The sequence below is a fragment of the Neltuma alba genome, unplaced genomic scaffold (assembly GCF_004799145.2).
Source record: "Neltuma alba isolate B1F8T4 unplaced genomic scaffold, ASM479914v2 tig00013703_pilon, whole genome shotgun sequence".
Lineage (NCBI taxonomy): Eukaryota > Viridiplantae > Streptophyta > Magnoliopsida > Fabales > Fabaceae > Neltuma > Neltuma alba.
Window position 1 is genome coordinate 9,918 of NW_021637864.1, and position 6,015 is coordinate 15,932.

At 34.0% G+C, this 6,015-nt stretch overlaps 1 pseudogene; it reads left to right on the top strand.

The window, feature by feature from the left end:
• Positions 1-383: 383 nt before the first annotated feature.
• Positions 384-5,680, top strand: LOC114738883 (probable linoleate 9S-lipoxygenase 5; annotated as a pseudogene).
• Positions 5,681-6,015: the final 335 nt, after the last annotated feature.

Consider the following 6,015-nt stretch of genomic DNA (forward strand, 5'->3'; position numbering starts at 1 on the left):
TCGACTCGTGACACTTTGTAAAATATATCTTCATTGTTTTTATATTCATAGAAAATGATGCCTTAATCTCGCACGACCACGTACTTCCTGTTTAATTTTTATCGAAATTAGACAGCAAATCATATGATCACAGGTAGCATAGTCCCATGAAACTCGTTAATCCTATAAATCTCAGTCCCAATGTAAACTTAATTAATTTACATATATCATTGACTTCAACAAGTCTTTTTTTTATTCGTTAAAATTCTCTCTCTTTCTCTTTCTCTCTATTAATACCCACTGAACCTTGTCACTTAATTACAACAACCTGTGATTAGTCGTCTTTTGCCATCATCTTCAGCTTAAATTGTTTTGCTTTTCAGTGTCTCCTGGACAAGGTGACAATGTTGTCTAGTCTCTTAGGCAGCAGAAAGGGAAAACAGATCGAAGGGAGTGTGGTGTTAGTGAAGAAGAAAAACTCCTTCGACTTTACTGACGTTGGAGTGTCTTTATTGGATCGTGCCAGTGAGTGCTTAGGCCGAGGCGTATCTATCCACTTCGTCAGTGCTTCTAAATTTGACCGAGGTTAGCTCTTTCACATTTGTTTACTTAGCTTTCTCAATTTCGCATTTATGATGCCGTCTAGAATGATTAATTTTTTTAAATTAGCATTTTGAGAGTAATTTTACTGTTTTTGAAGCAAGTATCTGTGAGAAGTTTTGTTTGAACTTTTTAAAGTGCTTCTAAGGGTTTTGGACCCAAGAAAAAAAAAGTGTTTCTGAGGGTTTCCAAACTCTCCCTAAATCACTTAAACGGTCATTAATGCTTATTTGCCAATTTTACCTCTATAGTTAAATGCTTAATTATGTGGGTTTTTGTATTTTTCTTTCTTCTTCAAAACTTCATTGATATAGGGGTAAAGTTACGTTGAAAAATTTTATTAAGTTAAAACAAATTTAATGAGTTGACTTTCACTTCTAGTTTGTGTGAATTAACTAAAAGTATAGCCTATAATAAGAAAAGGTACCATAGTTTTATCCTATGTTTGGATTCAAAGTAAAGAAGGGGGGAAACTAAAGGAGAAAAGACGAGTTTTCTCCATTTGGATAATAATAAAAAGTTAAAATTTTCATCTTTCAAAGCCCTATATATATCATTTGAGATTTCAGTTAAAGGGGATAAATATCGTGAAGGGGAAATTTCATTTGTTTATTATTCCCTCCCCTCCACTCCTTTTTATAGGCTCTAATTAACTACTCTATGTAAGTTCAATAAGTTAATTAGTTAAATTCACTTTTTTCTTGTAAATTTAAAAATTTTCCTAAATAAAAAATACTAGTTAGAAGAATTTGGTTAATAGTTAGAAAGCATTATAATTAATTAAGTATATTAGGTAGTAAAAATTAATACTTTAAATAAAATATGTTATGTTATAAGACATGCAAAAGATTCTAATTTCTTAAATTTTTTAAATTGAACTTATTAAAATTTCTCTCTCCTCCCCTCTCCTTAAAACATGAATATCTTTTTTTTATTTTCCCGCCAACTCATATTATCGACAAACTGAATATCGAGCGTTAAATGTCTTTTGGCATATAAAATTACTAGAACACCCTTTACTGTTTAATAATTATAGTATCAATGTATTCAATATGAAGCTTTAATTCATGGTTTAAAAACTTTTATTTTTGTAGAAAGGGGAGCTAAAGGGAAAATTGGGAAGCCAGCATATCTGGAAAACTGGATTACTAAAGCCCCAAATCTGACGGCTGAAAAATTTGAATTCAATGTACACTTTGAATGGGAAGAAGAAGTAGGGATTCCAGGAGCAATTCTGGTTAAGAATAAGCATCCCAACGAGTTCTTTCTTATAAGTTTGACACTAAAGAATGTTCCACTCGTCGGTGAAAGTGAAATCCACTTTCCTTGCAATTCTTGGGTTTACCCTACAAATAGATACGAAGACGGTCGCATATTCTTCAGCAACAAGGTAATACAACCTCAACTTTTAAGGTGAAGTAGACTGTTCACATATTATTTTGTTAATTATTCAGTTGAAAATATATGGTTAAAATTGATCCAGCACTCTCAAGTACTCTTCTAGATGTGTTTAGTACTTTAAAGTATTATGTGGTTTATCCAGTATTCTAAAATATTTTTTTATATGCGTCTAGTAATCTAAAGTATTTTCTAGTTGATGCAAGACTCTAAAGTATTTTTTCAGACACATTTAACACCTTAAATCATATTTTAGTGCAATTTTGCCAAAAACATTAAGGTGTTGAGAGTGTACTTGAAAACATATTTCAGGTTACTGTATAAAGCACAAAATATTTTAAAGCGTCGGACACACCTGAGAACATATTTTATGGTGCTATTAGATGAACCACAAAACACTAAACGAATCTGGAAACATGCTAAGATATGGATATGAACCTTAACCCAAAATATATCTAACGAGAAATAAAGTTTGTCCAATGCATTGCAGACATATCTTCCTGGTAAAACACCAGATCCGCTCCGAAGATATAGAGATGAAGAATTATCCAAATTGAGAGGGGATGGAATTGGAAATAGGCAACTTGAAGAACGTGACAGGGTCTATGATTATGCTACTTATAATGACTTGAACTGTCCAAAAAAGTATAAACGTCCGATTCTTGGAGGGACCGTTGGAGGGGAAATTAAATATCCTTACCCTCGTCGAGGACGAACTGGAAGGTCGTCAGTACAGAAAGGTTAGGTTTCTAGTGTTGATTTTCATTAAGATTTAATTATCATCTGCAATTACATAGGTTGAATTGCACATAAACATCATTATTAAATTTTGGATTATAAGCCAACAACTATGCCCTTATCTGGGAAAAAAAAAATGGCAATGAAACATCCTTGTGTACGTATTTCTATGAACAACCTTCACATGTCACATGACATAAAATACAAATTATGGAGTTGTCTTCATATAACTCAAGGTTTAAAGGAGATGTATTTTTTTTTTTGTTTCTTTTTTGGGTGAAATGAAGGAGATATATTGATAACCGATGATTATCTCTTCGACTTTGATGTTGAGAGGAATTTTGTTCAATAGCCTATAACATTCAATGATATTAATTTGGTAGTTTCCAAATTCGCCATTCTTCTAATTGGCTTATTAATACATCATTTTACCAGATTACGAAAGCAGAGTGACATTTTTGGGCGCAAATTACGTTCCAAGAGATGAAGAATTTTCTCCATTGAAGAATGCAGACTTTGTCACTTTTGGATTCAAATCTGTCACTAAGGTTTTCAAACCTGCTTTGAAAGCTCGTCTTGCTGAAGAGTTTGATACTTTGAGGAGGTTCTTAATCTCTACGAAGGTGGATTTAAGTTGCCAAAGGCTTTACTTTTGGCCGTAAGTAGCGTTCTTCCACTCCAAAAATTAAAGGAAGTTTTCCGAATTGATGGAGATGAATTGCTCAGATTTCAAAAGCCTCAGGTGATTAGAGGTATGCCATGTGTATGAGTGTGTGAAAAGTCTGTATCATTTCATGATGCACAAGCATTGAGAATTCTGAATCATATACGTAATGGGAATAGGGAATTAAATGACTAATTAAATAAGTTTTTCTGAGAATCATCATTCTCTTGCAGATAATAAAAATGCATGGATGAAAGATGAAGAATTCACAAGAGAGATGCTTGCTGGAGTGAATCCTGTCAAAATTTGTTGTCTCCAAGTAAGCTTAATTACTTGATGTCAATAGTTAGATGGTACCATGCATATGCAAAACAAGTGAAGATGATATATCAAATGAAAGAAAATGGAGTTTTTGTGGATAATAAAAAACTGCTTTAAAGTCTAATTTGTTCAATTATATGTCAAGTATCATGCATATGATAACCTTGTCAGGGAAAGGTAGATGGTACAATTTGCAAAATCAGGTTTACATGGAGACTTATCCGTTTCTTTTGCAGGACTGGCCTATTAAAAGCAAGGTAGATGGTATCATCTGCAAAATCAGTGAAGATGATCTCCAGAAAAATCTAGAAGGGCTATCTGTAAAGCAGGTAATTGAACCTAAAACCTTTTTCTTTATTCCTCCAGAACAGTATTTTGCTTTAGAACTGGTCGAGTTCAACTTATTTCCTTTACATATGGTCTCTATATTAAGAACAATTTTTATGCATTTGATTCATCAGGCAATAAAGGACAAGAAATTATTTGTACTGGATTACTATGACGATTTCATTTCATATTTGCGGCATATAAACACAACAGCTTGTGATGATATCAGTTCAAAAGTTCACCCTAGAGCATTTGCCACTAGGACAATTCTTTTCTTGCAAAATGATGGGACTTTAAAACCTCTAGCAATTGAGCTAAGTTTGCCTCAAGAGGGTGATCGTGATGGGACTCCTCAAGTCTACTTGCCTGCTGAACAAGGCGTAGAGAAATGGGTTTGGATGTTGGCTAAAACCTATGTTGTGACGAACGACTCGAATTATCATCAACTAATCAGCCATTGGTATTTATAATTTTTTAGTTTTTTTTTGCATGCATCTTAATTTTTCTCCTTTCCAAAGATGACTATTCTAATATTTTTACATCAATCACACAGGTTACACACTCATGCTGTTGTTGAGCCTTTCGTTATCGCAACAAATCGACAACTTAGTGTGATTCATCCTGTTTACAAACTTCTAGCTCCACACTTCACAGATACTATGAAGATAAATGCTCTTGCTCGACAATTTCTCGTCAATGCAAATGGCATTATAGAGTCAACATTTTTGCCAGGAAGATATTCTATGGAGCTTTCATCTAAGGTTTACAAGAATTGGGTTTTTACAGATCAAGCACTGCCAATTGACCTTCTTAAGAGGTAAATATATCAGAAAAACACTCCTTGATTCTATATCACATCATATGTAATTCTGATGCTATTTTCTTGCTTGATTTAGGGGAATGGCAACTGAGGATTCAACTTCTCCTCACGGCCTTAATCTTGTCATTAAGGATTACCCTTATGCTGTTGATGGACTAGATATATGGTTTGCGATCAAGACTTGGGTCCAAGATTACTGCCGCATTTGTTACGAGTCAGATGAAACTGTTCAACAAGACAGTGAACTTCAATCATGGTGGAAGGAACTCGTTCAGGTTGGTCATGGTGATAAGAAAGATGATCAAAGGTGGCCCAAAATGAAAACTCGTAAAGACTTGATAGAATCCTGCACAATTCTGATATGGATTACTTCAGGCCTTCATGCAGCTGTTAATTTTGGACAATACCCATATGGGGGCTATATCCTAAATCGTCCAACTATCACTAGACGTTACATGCCTCAAAAGGGTACTCCTGAATATAAGGAGCTTGAGAATGACCCAGAGAAAGTTTTCTTGAGAACCATTAATTCTAAGGACCAAGCAATCAATGTGATTGCAGTGTTAGCTATCTTGTCCAGGCATTCTTTTACTGAGGCATACCTTGGACAAGCTGACAACTTATCTGATTGGATATCAGATAAAGAGGCAATAGAGGCATTTGAGAGGTTCAGAGAAAGAATAAGAAAAATTGAGGAAAGAATTGAAAGAGACAACAATGATGTGAAACTCAAAAATCGATATGGTCCTATTAATATGCCTTACACGTTGCTTTATCCTAATAGTGAACCGGGGCTCACTGGCAAGGGTATCCCAAATAGTATTTCCATTTGAGTGGGTGCTGCCATGAACGTTTGGCTGTTCGTTATGATGATTATAGTAGTTGTGTCCTGTGTTTTGCCTAGTTAACTTTATTATAATAAGTTGATGTTTGGTTTATGATGCTGTTTTATGTATGACTGTTTGTCTGTACCAATCTTTCATATAAATTAATTGACTTTTTTGGTTAAAAAAATATAATTGACTTTTTTCTTAAAAATTAAATGCAAGAACGTGCTTCATTTTTTCAGTATGGGCATGGAACCAGAGGCAACATATGAGGAATGGTCTAGAGGCCTTATCAATATGGGACTTCAAAACTAGTGTGATATAAAATTGAACATTAGTAT